The sequence below is a fragment of the Cyprinus carpio genome, chromosome A5, assembly GCF_018340385.1.
Source record: "Cyprinus carpio isolate SPL01 chromosome A5, ASM1834038v1, whole genome shotgun sequence".
NCBI classification, from domain to species: Eukaryota; Metazoa; Chordata; class Actinopteri; order Cypriniformes; family Cyprinidae; genus Cyprinus; species Cyprinus carpio.
The window spans coordinates 36,773,071-36,788,070 of record NC_056576.1 but is presented as its reverse complement, the minus strand read 5'-3'; the positions used below and the strand labels follow the sequence as shown (position 1 = coordinate 36,788,070).

The 15,000-nt window shown below is 33.4% G+C and overlaps 1 protein-coding gene and 1 pseudogene across 5 annotated transcripts in view; one reads left to right on the top strand and one right to left on the bottom strand.

Moving 5' to 3' along the window:
• LOC109091148 overlaps nucleotides 1-3,139 on the bottom strand; it is an 18,121-nt pseudogene extending 14,982 nt beyond the window's left edge.
• The window catches only part of LOC109049674 (disks large homolog 4-like), a 180,457-nt gene that overhangs the window by 149,316 nt on the left and 16,141 nt on the right, over nucleotides 1-15,000 (top strand). The window lies entirely within an intron of this gene.

Sequence of the window (15,000 nt, the reverse complement as noted above, 5' to 3'; positions counted from 1 at the left end):
ACAGAAATCATACAAATGACACCCTTCTAAAGCTCCAGAAAAAAAAGGTTTATTCTCTAGTTCTTTAGAAAAAAAAAATCTATAATAAATATCAGAAACATTTAAAAAATATTTTAACAATTTTTAAATACAACCTTACAGATCTACTGGCTAATTCTGACACCCAAACTCACCGATATACACTCACCTTCCGTGAAGTTGTCGACGAAGACATCCATGACAAAGCTGATCACTGCCATGATGAACCCCAGGATCATAGGACCGATGAACGACACAAAGAGTCTCTGAAAGTGTGAGGCCCAGGCTGCAGAGAGAGAGAGAGAGAGAGAGAGAGAGAGAGAGAGAGAGAGAGATTAGGGGGGGGGCGCGAGAGCAGGGGGTTGGGTGGAGAAGAGAGAAGAGAGGAGAGACGAGAGAGAGAGAGAGAGAGAGAGAAACTACATTAACCACAATGCATCAGCAAAAAAATGGCACAGCATTTACCTGCGATTGGCCAATAGAGGGCGCACGTTCACACTGATACAAAATAAATGTTTTATAAATTTATAAAATATTATAACAATTATTGCATTTTAATTTTATATATTTTATAAATGTATTAATATATTTTTTAATTAATTAAAAAACAACAATACTTTATAACCATCAAATAAAATTTGAATTTAAAGTAGGCTACTGAATAAGGCTACTTTAAATTCTAGACGCTTTCGTGCTGTTGAAACATTGTGGGAGTGTTGTAGAAGCGTTGCTATAACGTTGTAGATCAGTTGCGGATCCACTCACCTCCACACTTCTGAGACGTGCTGAGATCGGACAGAGATCTGCCGAAGGTCTTTCGAAGACGGGATGCATCTTTTGTGTAAATACCTTTTTCCTACAGACACAGATATTGATTCAAAACTATATAATGTATACCAGCCACAACCAACCTTCACTTCCAGCTCAGAGCTCAGTTGTTTACAAAACCATAACAAATTGAAAAATTAATTTAAATTAAATATCTTATCTCTACAACAAATCACAAAAACTTAAAAACTCTAAAATAAATAATAACAAATATTAAATATCTTATACCTTTCACCTAAACCCTAAATGACTGTTTGTCAGATTTACCTCACTTCTGTGCTGGATTTTAAACTCACCCACCTAAAAACTCGCTGTCACCCACCTAAATTCACTCGTGAGGAGAAACAAAGAGTTCTCTCTAATTATATTACTCTTTTATTTTAAACCGTTTACGGAAACTATTTCAGAGTTCTATATATATATTAAACAATGGATTTTTTAAAAAAAAAATTTGCTTTTGGGATCTCTCGCATCGCGCCTGTTCCCAGAGCAACCACCTCTGTCAGGAGATTAAAGCTAAGTTTTACTCATATATTTTACTTTTTTAGGCAAAATAAGCCGTTTGTAAATGTTTCTGTCTCACGTGTTAAAAACAACACAAACAAGGTTGAATTAGAAAATAAAAATCAGCTCGTGTTCGATATTTACTTTTTTAGGCAAAATAAGTCGTTTGTAAATGTTTCTGTTACATTTATAAGCTATGTCCAGTTGATTGTAGACTAATTAGTTTATTGTATTACTGTCTTCAGTAATTGCTTGAGAACTTATTAATGTTATCGGTTAGACTGCTCGTATTAGTTTTTGTTGTAGTATTGAAACAAAGAATTGTGAAATTTCACTGGTGTCAAAACTGTTGGTATCATAACAACCTTATTTACACCAAAAATATTGTGATATTATTATAAAATGGGTTATTTTGTAATGTAATACTTTGGTCATATATCACCCTCCCCTACTCTGTGATGTTTGTTGGGTAATTAAGAGTGCAGTAAAAATAACTAATTAATACAGTCAATGAGTTTGCTCTCATATACATTTAATATGTTTACATTTGGTACAATTAAAATTTATGGTTTGATATTAATGCAGTATTCATAGTCTGTGAGTATGGCTATATTAATTCATTTTACTTTTAATTTGCTTTAATGACAAAACATACAAACATAAAAGCTTGAACCATTACATATAAAGCACTTCATCTTTTTTTTTTTTTTTAATGTTAGTGTATTAAAGACACTTCCAGCGTTTGCCAAAGCAGTATTTATCACTATTTCTTCTTTACTTTTTACATGCACATTATTATTATTACCTTTTTAAAGTATCCTTCATTTCATCAGACCAGTCTTATTTTAGTATCAGTGAGATACTATTGTGGTTTTTATTAATAGTTTGAATTGAATTAGTTTATATATATATATACTAATATATATATAAGATATATAGATATATATATATAATATTATATATATATATATATATCTATTATTTATTTTATTTTTTTTTTATTTTTATTTTAGTGTCTTTATCATTTGTATGATTTTTTTTATCTTTATATTTTCACTTAACTTTCTTTTGAAAATGTTGAAATATTTCCTAGATAAATGTAAGGTTTATATATATATATATATATTATATAGTATATATATTATATATATTATTTTTTTTTTTTTTTCTTATATGTATTATCTATATTAATATATATATATATATATATATAGAATTTTTTTAAATGAAAAAAGCAAAATAAAAAAACCAAATACCAATATATATATAGTTTTTTTGTTTTAGCGTCTTTGTCATTTGTTATAATTTTTTATATTTCTTCCTTATTTTTCACTTTACTTTCTTTATGAAAATGTGAAATATTTCACAAAATAAATGTACTTGTAAAATATATATTAATTTTTCTTATTTTGTTTGTTTCTTATTTCTTATTATTATTTTTTTTTTAAAACACAAAACACCCAACATAATTAATTTTTAGTTTTACTTTTAGTTAACTATAATTACCTTGCCCTCTAAATAATGGATGGAAAAAGCTATCCATTTCTATTCTTTTCAGTGACACTGAAAACCTAAAACACCGATCAGATGTAGTTTCAGTATCTACCAGCAGGGGCAAAATGCAGAAAAATAGAAAAACACTTACCAAATTATTCTCATCTGTTCCATCCACAGCCATTATTACGATCACACACTTGGACTGATTGTTAATCGCTACACACACGTCACAAACACACGCGGCGAGCGTGGATGTGTGGTAGCCGGTGCTTCGGTCAGTTGCGTGACAGCGTTTGTGAGTTTTTATATGTGGAAGAAGTTTGTGTTCAGCTAAATATGAGGCAGGAATTACAGAGCGAAACTCCACCCACTGCACGCTAGAGATGAACCTGAGTACCTGAGTACTCAGAAATGATCAATCAATAATTCATCAAAACATTTCATTTTTAATATTATGATTGGCTGTATTTATGTAGAACCAAGCAGACTATTCTACTGATGAATCATTCGCCTCGCATCAATGTCTTTGGAGGTCTTTAAATAGAAAAGAACTGAAAACTTGCCATTCACGTCTACTTGCTACTTATGTAAGTTTTCACAATGTTAAGAGTTTTTTGCAGGTCAATAAATGTGAATCAAATCAAATAAATCTCAGATGCTGCCAGAAGAGTCAAATCTGTGAATTTCAATGAAATTAATCAAGTTTTAAGATGAAGTTATAAATGCTCGAATGAGTTTCATGAGGAATTTGCTCAACAGACTTATACAAATCAAACTCAAAAAACAAAAAATCTATTAACGCACACATTTACCGCCCATATCCGTAAATCACTGTTTACAGTAAATCACTAAACACATGCAAACACTTTCACATACATACAGATTCTAGCTAAAAGTGGAAGTTGAGTGAAGGAGGGGAAAGTACATTTCCTCCCTGACCTGAGAAGTGAACTATTGGGTGTCACACAGATGAAGGGTCAGCAAAAACCTTATGTTACGGGAGAAGAGGGCATGATGGAATTGCGGGGAGGGAGAGGGCATTATGGACACACCCAAAATAAAAATGATGAATGCTTATGAAACTGCACATATAACCAAGATATCTTTAAAGAGCAAACACTGTACAATATTTTAATAATTTAACCACATATGTGCATGTTCACAGTTCTCTGATCACGTCAGTTTATGTTCTCATGACATGCAGATAAGCAAATAAAATATTTAAAAATTATTTTTATTAGTATTTTTAGTAAAGTATTATTTATTTGTATTGTTTGTATTTAACTTGATTTATTATAATAAAAAATATTATAAATGTTAATGTGACATGCAGATCAGAAGATAAAAAAATATTTTAGTATTAATACAATTTTATTAAAATATTATTTTTAAAATAATTTTAGTAGTATTATATTTTATTAAAACATGATTTTTAAAATATATTTTAAAAACCATTTTATTAATTGTTTGTATTTAACTTTTTTTGTGATAAACTTTTTATTTTTTATATTAACAAAACAACATCCATCCAAACCAACAAATTGTTTGTATTTAACCTGATTTATTATAAAATAAGACAAATATTATAAATGTGCATGTCACATGCAGATAAACAAAATATTTAGAAAATATATTTTTAGTATTAGTATATTTTTTTAAATATATTTACCAAATATTTTTATTATTTTTTTGTATTTAACATGATTTATTGTAAAGTAATAATATATATATATATATATATATATATATATAAATATAATATTTTTATTATAAAATAAAATTTGTAAATGTATTTTAATAAATTTTTTAGCTTTTCACACATTTACATTATACATATGGCAGACACTTTTATCACAAGCGGCTTTTCATCAACTCTGATCTAAACTAGACACCATATCTGGAGTCCTTCAATGTAAAATCCAAGTAAGTTAGTTGTGAGTCATAGTGATTATATAAAGCTACTTGTGACTTATTTATTGTATAATTATCCATGTGTTATTTCAAAGATGGATTGCTTGTGTGGTATTCAGGGATGCAAACACAGAAACATTTCCAGGTTTCTTCTACAGTAATCTCAGAAGAATGCTGCATTATCACTGTTATTACTTTGGGTATTCATATAACAAAAACACACATCACAAAAACACAAATCACCAAAACTCAAGGGATGCAAACTAAAAATAAATGAAAAAAAAAACAAATTCCAAAAAAATATATGATTACTATACATAAAAATTCCAGTGATTTTAAGTGTTTTGAAGCAGCTAGCACTGAAATGAACAGGATTGTATTCCTCAGTTAATTGTAGATCTTCTTGTTTGATACAAAGATATGATGATGATTCATAAAAAATCCAGTGTTTGAGCCAGCATTGCATTAGTGCAACTAGTCATGCTCGAATCTCTAACAACTGTCCGAAACCATTACAAATGCATCAGGACACAAGTGCACAAGTGGTAAACGAAACCGCACACGCCAGAAATGTTTATGGTCACACATTTCAAGATTTCTTACGTCCCATTTTTGAAGTATCATAACACTTCAGAATTTACTAGAAGTGTCAAATCTGTCCATTTCCATGAATTGAAATCCACCCAGAATCATATTTAATGTTGAAACTGTAAATTCACCAATGATTTCATAAGAATTTGCTCATAATATGACACATCAGGTGCTGTTTAGACTAACTTTTATGTAATAAAGGTGCATAATTATGCTATGCACATGCCAGAAATGTTTTTATAATTTTATTTCAAGACTTGACTTCAACTTCATCTCTTTTTCTGTGATTCTTGCACAGGTGTTTGGAATTACCGTTCATTCAGTTCATGTTTATTTGTGTAGAGCTTTTCATGATACAAATCGTTGCAAAGCGGCTTCACAGAAAATGAAAGTTTTATTTATTTTTTATTCTATGTTATTTTTATTTTATTATTTAGGAGGAGCTTATCAGTGGTGACTATGTCAAAGTCTGGTTCCCAGAGAAACTTAAGCCATAGAGTAGCTCAATAAGATCAAATGTTTAGAAATACACCAGAGGATGCATAAAACTGAAATATGAGTGAAAAAGAACAGTAACTGATTTAAAGTCTGTTGGCCTTGTTGTTCATATACCAAATAATCCAATGGCTTTAGTGTTGTTTGGGAGATGAACAACAGACGCGGAACCAGCAAATGGAAAAAACAATGAGGGGACGGTTTAAAAGTATTCTGTAAAAAATGGATTAAGTGCTTTATTGAGAGACTGGTGGAAAATAAGCTTTCATGTTCCCACGAGTTTTCCCTCCACTTGTATACAAAGAAGACGACAAAAAATCAATGTCAGACAACTGGAATGGAGTCACAGCGAGTCTGAAGAAACTGATCCAATCGCGGTTCTCGATGAGAAACATTCATTTGCCGTGGAAAGACGGGCCAGTGACCGGTATAGTATTAACCCGCTGCGGTTAATCAGAGGGGAAAGTTGGTGACAACAAAAGTGGGAACAGAAGGAAGATGAGTTAAAACATGAGGCTGTTGGGGGAAGCCTTGCGTGTCTCGATCCAGGTCCGAACCGCGGTCTGGCCAGATTGAAATTTAGAAAAATTGCAGTTGATTAACCAGTGACGGAATTATTTGGTTCATCGCCCCCCAAAAGTGCTTTTGGGAAAATAGAGATTGCTTTGTAGGGTTTGCTGCTATTTTTGTAGGCCGAAACCCAGAAATGAGCATTTTAGCACTCCCGCTACCATCACATTGAAGTCAGTGGGGGTTTGAATGGGTTTGTGGTTAAATGCATGAACATCAAGCTCAAGATATTTTCATGTTTTATTCTACAATGTAAATACATCCGTAATGCCCGCTTGTGATTTTAAAAAAAGCTTTTTTCTTGTCTTGAAAATATGTTTAAATGGGACTACAGAGGTCGCTTTCAAGCCTCATTGCATTTTATAAACACAATTTTGCGAACTATTTTGACTTTATGTTACAAACTTTTAAGGGAAAATGTTTGTAATAAAGGACTGGGGAAAAGTGTTTGGGAAGCCCTCATTGGAGGTGACGTTCATGAGTGTAGTTCGTTTATAGTCTAACGTTTTTATGCGTTATACTTCTGGTGATTGCATTTAGGCTTTCATTTGTGTGAAGATTGTCATGATGAACAAAAAATGTGTAAGTATCATAAACATTGTTTGTCATAGGGCTTATTTTCTGCAATAAATCCAAAACCAATTGGAATATTCTATAAACAAATCTTCTCCAGTCAGGGGTCGCAACATAAAAAGATTAAAATCATGTTTTGCGGCATACAAATGTCCTACATTCAGAAATGCACAGGGAGCATAGCTCACCGTTGACCTTGTGACCCTTTCCTTGTCTGCTGTCTGGGGTTCACGCCGGTGCGACTTCAATTACACAGCTGCATCCCGTTTTCAGCGACCATCGTAACACATCCCAAACACACATAGACTAAGGGTGTACCCAGTGTGTATGTGCATGTTTATATGTTTTTTGTGAACCTGAATGTTGGCAGTTTTTCTTTCTTTCTGGTTTGAGATAAATGTTTAAAAGAAAAGTAGTGCTTTACGTTTTGTATCAGCTTTGAAGTAGTTAAAATGCTTTAATTCACTCTTCCACAAATTAAGGCCCACGATCAGCGCAGAAAATCATAAATACATCACAGTCAGGGTACTTAAATGATGCATGCACTGCAAAAAAACAATATCTTCATCAGTATTTTTGTTTTGTTTTCCAATACAAATATCTAAACATCCTTAAAACAAAATGAACATATGAGGTTCGGTGTTTTAAGGTGTTTAGTTTTAAAAAAACGCAACAAACATCTGTCAGTGGGGAATGAAAACAAATTTTTTTCTTTGAATTAAGTTGATTTTTTTTTTTTTTTTTCTCAGCCCCTCATTGCGCAGATATTTTGTTTAATCAAAAAAATCACTTTATTTTGACTCAATTTCTTATAAATCAAACAAGACTTATTATTTAATGCCAGTCAATGCACGAAATGCATCTTGCAAGTGTGAAAAAAAAAAAACACTTTTTTTGCATAAGAACTGGGACCAAAACAGAATGATTTCCATATTCTGATTGCTTGGGAGCAGAGATATTCAAGCCACAAGCTTATTTTAACTTTGAAGTATCTCTAGTAAATTATATCTTCAAAAAATTAAATTTTCAAACTTACAAATTTTCCTGCTCCATTCAATTTATTGCTTACATTTTCTTTACTTGGTCTTAAGAAGCTCCTTAAAGTCTTAAATTTATCTTAGTTCTAAATTTATCTTCATCAGACGTGCAGAAACCCTTTAATGTCAAAATGTTAGTGTGTTTTAGTGGACGTCCCATTGCCAGAGAGAATGATTGACAACATACTTCTTTATGAAACACATACATTTTCAAACTTTGTTTATTCATCATAATTAATAAATATGGCAAATACAAAACAATATTCATAATATCCATCAAACTTACTGAAAAGAAAATAGCCATAAATATTATAACCAGCAAACAGACCTTGCACAACATCAGGTGCAACAGAAATGGGGTGGGTTTATGTTGATGAGCATCCGAAACTCCACCTCCACAAAGCAAGCCCCACCCCACAAGTCAAATCTCCAATCAGATGCATCACAAACAGTCCTGCTGATTGGCTGGGATTTGAGTGTCATTTTGAAGGCTTGTAATGATGGCATGTGCAATTTGTTGTGAACGCGTCGTGTTTTTTTAACTGTGGTACAAACATATGTGATTGTATGTTCACTCATACGTATTTACAAGTGTGATTGATGTACGAGTCTTGGATATTATTGGCACCAAGTCACATAGGCAAACAAAAATAAACAAACAAAACCTTCCCGTGACGAAAATTCAGTCAATGGAACAATCCAAACATCTGCAGCAGCTGAAATCTCGTTCTCCGTTTTATCCATTATCGTTTTTGGTCTTGAATCGTTCATCTTCAGAGCGCTCTTTTCTCCCAAACTGTTTTCGATCCCATTTGTGTTCGGACCTCTCCTTCTGTTTCATGCATCGATTGTTTTGTTTTTTTTTGCGCAATCCGCAGGCGTTTCATTGTGCATTTGAGAACTTAAGCCTGATCGCTCAAAACCATGTGGCGATTATGACGTGAGGAAAGGGAGGTGTTAAATGTCTCCAATTTTTCTTGTTTCTCCACCTTTTTCGCCATTTCTTCTTTTTCCATTAAGTCCTCTGTAAAACAACAAGGCGCCAAAAAAAACTTTAAACATGTAAACACGTTGTGCAGAATTGGATTTAGTTAATATCCTAAGGTATACTGTGGTTTAGCACCAAACCTTACCTATGTCATTCAGGACAGCATTTTCCTTCTCTGCGAATGGGGTTACTGTCACCACTCAACAATGGGCACCTGTTTTTTCTGGCACCTCGTTGACAGCCATGCCTGTAATGACAAAGAGAAATTAAGTTAATTATGCTAATAGTTGGAGGCAAGAAAACTACAGGCAATACATTGTATTTTTTCATGTGCTGCGTCATTAAGTGTTGTTTTCACACCAGTAGAAAGAAACATTCCAAAATACACTTAAGTGTTAATTTTATTGCCACTTTATCTATTTTGTTTCAACCATATTTCAATTTCCCCGTACATATCTTTAAAAGTTTGTTTCTCCACTTCAGCAGCACATACATATAAACCAAAACTTAATTATCTGAATGTTTTTTACTGATGGGTTTTGTTCATATGTCATTTACACATAATTATAGAGCTTTTTTATATTCCTAAAAACGTGGTGTGAAAATGCATTATTTTTAAAGGCAGTAAGTATTTTTTCTCCATTTTAGCAGCACTTGCATACACCAAAACTTAGAGTTTTATTCCCATCTATATTCTGAAGGTTTTTATAGAGGGGTTTGTTTATATGTCATTCACACAGAATTATACAACATTTTATTCCTAAAATTACACTGGTCGAAATATGCCATTTTTTAAAGGCAGTCAGAACAGTTTTTTCTCCTCCATGTTAGAGTTAGCGGAACTTAAGCATAACCACCAACACTTAGAGTTAGATTAATTTCCCATCCTATATTCTGGATGCAAGGCTTTTAACTGAAGGGTTTGTGGTATATATCAGTTTACCGGCTTTTATAGAGCTTTTTATTCTTAAAAACCCATAGTGAAAATGCAAATTTTAAATGTTGCTGAGTTTGTTTTTCACCACTTCAGCAGCACTTCACTACACCAAAACCTTAGGGTTCCTTCACTCCCATTCTACCGATTCTGAAGGTTTTCCACTGTGGGGTTTGTTCATATAATCATTCACACTGATTACCTATAACAATTTTATTCACCTACATAACATGGTACAAAATGTGTGTTTTTTGCGCTGGCTGGTTGCATAGTGCTTTTGAGTGATTACGGATAAAAGGAAAAAATCAAAAACCCCTCTGTAAAGATCTTAATATGTCAAACAAACTCAAAACTAAAATTTTTTGAACCCTGACTTTATCCATGTCAAATTTGACTACTCTGGAAATTAAGCAAATTAGGGCATGATTTAATTCCATAATGGCTTATTTGTCATAAAATTGTTTATCAGTATAAACTGGGGAAGTATGGTGAATATGTTACCATACCTATCTTATTCCCCCTATGGTCTCGTGTTTAAACATCTCAAAATGTTTCTTAAAAGAACAATAAAAAAATACAAGCAAAGATAACTCCACTATCACCACCAGCAGGTTAACTGGCACTTCATTCATCCCCCCAGCGGGTACACGAGGGTGCCAGTGTTCTCTATTCTGGGAGTAGTTATTTCCGAACTTGCATGCCGCCGACGCTTCCATCATGCCTGCAATCATTTCATTCAGCGCCTCCGAAGGGGGTGTGTCTTCCGCAGGACACTCCTTACAGCACCGAGCTCCTGCAAGGGTTGCGTCTGATGGAGGTCGGCCAGCAGGTGAGTGGCGGGCACGTCAGCTTCTCGCAGTGCAACTTTCTCCTGTGGAGAACTCTTGACCGCCGATGATGGACCGCCAAACAAACAAGGTTACACTATTGAATATTCATGTCCTGTGTAACAAATCCTGGTATTTTTTTGCTTTTTATAGCAAAAAACATTTAATGTTGTGTATTGAAAATGTTTGTTAACTTTCCTTGGCAGGTACACACGGCACACTTGATGTAGCCGAATGGTGGGACAAAACGGGATGCCCATGTTGTGCCAGGTGCGTTGCATTTTTCTGATTCTATCACCTTCGAACAAACAGCCTGAAACACCACAAATAAACATCTTAATATACAGTCTGCACATTTAAAATACTATTTGCGATGTTGAACTCCCTTATCTTAAATTCTTATCATGTAATATAAACTCACCTTCCTGGATCTTCCTCAACTTTTTCTCTGCTGCAGTCCGTCTGTTTTGGATTCCTCTTCTTTTCTGTTTACAGAAATCAAAACACACGTGTTACAATCTCCATCAACAATTTATATTAGGACGCAGTCCCACAGGTATAAATTATACACATACTATTTTTTTTATGCTACAGCATTTATTATCGTCCAAGCTAACCCTAACCGGCAAATAAATTCTTGCCATCATTGTTGTCTGTTTCTCCAGTAAAAAACACCTGAAACAAGATAAGTTAACGTGAATATTGAATTGCATAAGATCATGCAAGAAATGCAGTATTTCTTACGCCCATTATTTTGTCATTAACCATTTTCATAATATAAAATCTTTTAATTGATTTAAGGATGTTTACATATCCCTGAAAAATATTTTTATGTCTAAAACCGAATATTTCAACACTAAATTGCTACTTTTAAATGACATCAAAACATATTTTTTAAAAATATATTAATCACTATGTCTCACCATCAACAGAGGGGACAGCACTGGTCTTCAAGGCTGATGGTGTGAGGACATAGAGCCTGGACAGAGCAGGATCACAGATCACTGTCTTCTTCTGCAGGGATTCGAACAGATCATATGCAAAATTAACTTCAGTCACATAAATGATTTTGTAACCAAAGCTAAGCAGTGTGTTGTGTGTGTGCGTGTGTGGGTGTAAAAGTTACCTGGCAGGTGCAGGTAAAGCAGGTGTTGTATATGCTGCGGTCCACTGCGACCCGGATGTGCATGATGTTCTCTTCCTCAAAGAAGCACGTGTGGGGTCTTTCCTCAGCCTCGGCTGGGTCACGGATCTAACACGAGGTCATCAAACTCTGCTTTCCTCGACCACCCTGAGCGCGGAACCCAACTCACAGCTGCTTTGGGAACGCGAATCTGGAAACACAGATATCGATTAAATACAAGGGTTTAACACATATAGATTACTGTATTTAATTCAGCTTTTGAATTTAAAGTACTCTGTTAGCATGATTGTGTTTACATACAATTTTGTGAAAGCATTATACTATAAACAAGCAGACAAAAATATACAAATAAAAGTAAAAGACTAGTATTAAAATAAGGTGCTAAATAATGTATAAATATAAAAAAATATATATATATATAAAACAATGTTAAATACATATATATATTTTAAAATTAATATATATTATATTAAAATTAAATATTTGTAAGAGATATTATTAATATAAGAGATATATTTATTAAATAATACAAATCTAAAATGTAATACATTTTCATAGATTGATTAATATATATATATGTATATATTTATGTATAAGTATATATGGTATATAGTAATTAGAACCATTTAATGCAAAAATAATACATTTTATTATACTGTATCCATTATGTTTATTATATAAATAGATGCAATATACTTTCTAAAACAAGGCAGAAGAAATATACAAATAAAGACTAGTACATTAGAAATAAGGTTCCTAAATTAATATAATCAAAATAAAATATAAAAATTTTAAAAAATAAATTCAAAAGATGTATAATAAAAAGATGTATGCAAATATATAGATCAGATGCCAAAGTCCTTAAAGGTTCAGCAAACAGTTTCAAGGTGGAACAACAAAAATTACCTTAATAACAACAGAAAATGTTTATAAGCGCTTGAGCATGTTTTTTGTACTCACCTGTCCTCGTATTTCTCCTCTGCCATTCATCTTGTCGCTGACCTGATATAAGCTGTGCTTCTGTCCAAATGCGTAGATAAACTCAACACCAATATCTTACGCAATACACCCTGACCCTCCAAAGAGACAGAGAGACAGTTTGTTGGTAAATTTAGCAAACAGGACGAGATCTCGAACTCTTAATGTTAAAGCTGAATTAAATGTTCTCTCAACTACAAATACTCGCTGAATGCGATCTCGCGAATAGTTTCAGGCCTCATGTTTGAAACACGCCAGCTTTGTGTTTATAAATAAATCTTTAAAAGGACGGATTTTAATAAATAACAGCAGAATCGCATTTGTCCGCTTCTTGGCAACGATTTCACGGGAGCAGCCAAAGGAAACATAGCTTTTGTTGTGCTGCAATCACGTGTGGGTGTAAAACGGGAAATAACATTATATCACCGGGTGTAACATGATGCCAAATTATGTTTAAACTTCGGAGTCTCTTTGTTTGTTTACCTGTTGACCGTAGTACCATATATATATCGCTATATTGGATTGGTGGACGAAGCCATCCATCTCCCGATCTCCGCCAATCCGTGCAGGAGCGCTGAATGAGGTAACTTCGCGCTTGCTGAGGCGTATGAATATTAAATATCTCGAATTCATGATACTCGTTCGTCCCACCGGTGCCTCCAGCGTGGACTCCGCTACTGCACCCGTATATATACCCGGAGGAAGATACAAACTGACCAGACATTATTAACCGGAAGCTCTATTACGGATGTATAAATGATTTAATTAATATAAAGATATTAATGTGTGTGTTTGTGTGTGTGTGTGTGTTTGTGGTAAAACCTAAAATAAATAAATATTGAATACATTAATATTTGCAAATATTATAAGTACATTTATAAAAAACTACATTTTATTATACATATTATATTATTATTATTATTATTATTATGTTAAATAATTTTATTTTTTAAGGTAATATACATTTTTTATAAATTTATTATATTATATATATATAATATAATATGTAAAAATACATTCATAACATAATATTTTTGTACATTTATTCTAGATAATATATTATATATTATATATATAATATATGATATATAATATTTGTATATATTTAGAATAAATTTAAGCAAATAAATATTATTATAAATTTAGATTACTTGTTTTCTAAAGAATAGATTTCATTTGTATTGTGTTTATTGTAAATGCTTTTTTCTCACCGGGTTTACATGCTAAGGCCCAGTCCTCGGTGTAAGGCAGCATTCCGTATTCGTCCACGCAGTTCGCTTCCTCTTGCTGCTCGGCTGTGGCGTATGTGCAATGAACAGTTCGGCTCTGTAGCAGCATGTGAATGTGTCTGGCCTCCACGCCGTGCATGACAGCTTCCCAACGCCAGCTTCTGCTGCCAGCGGCGCTCCTACCGTGGCGGAGAAATCTGCTCGTGTATGTCATACAGCACGCTGCGTATTACTCGCTGTGCCAGCGTTTCATCTCAATCGTCATGCGTCGACCAATCGCCTACGCTGCTCAACCCGCCACCAGAACCTGTTTGAGAATGATCTGAGCTGCCCGGCGAATTTAACTGGCAGTGCATCGATGAAATGAGGGAACAGAAGCGAGTCGCTACCTGAAGTCGAGGAGCCGCTTGTGATGGGGAGGTGCAAGAACAGCCGCCCGACCCGCCCGTTTTCCCCCAGGAGTCATAAGCAGAACCACTGGCTCACTCTTGAAGAGAAATTTAGAGACATATTAAACACATGTCACGGCAAACGGCCTTAAAAATTCACGCAGCCATGTAATATAGAGCCCGCTAGATCAGAACCCAAGCACCTGCGCTACAGCAGCTAAAAATTAGAAAGCGGGTGAGAAGATACAAGATTTAGTTTAGATTGGGGTAGACAACTTTGGACCAAATTATATTGAACTTGTATGTAAATTAACTTGCATTTACATCATTACCAAAATACTGTTTTTTTGTTTATTTTATAGTTAGAAAGGTGGTGAAAATTACATTTTATTGGTTGGGTGCATAAATCCTTGTCTACTGTTAACTTGGTTGTAAATTCTTGAGTTAAAAATTTTCTCAAAATAAACATTTTAATTAAATATGTTTT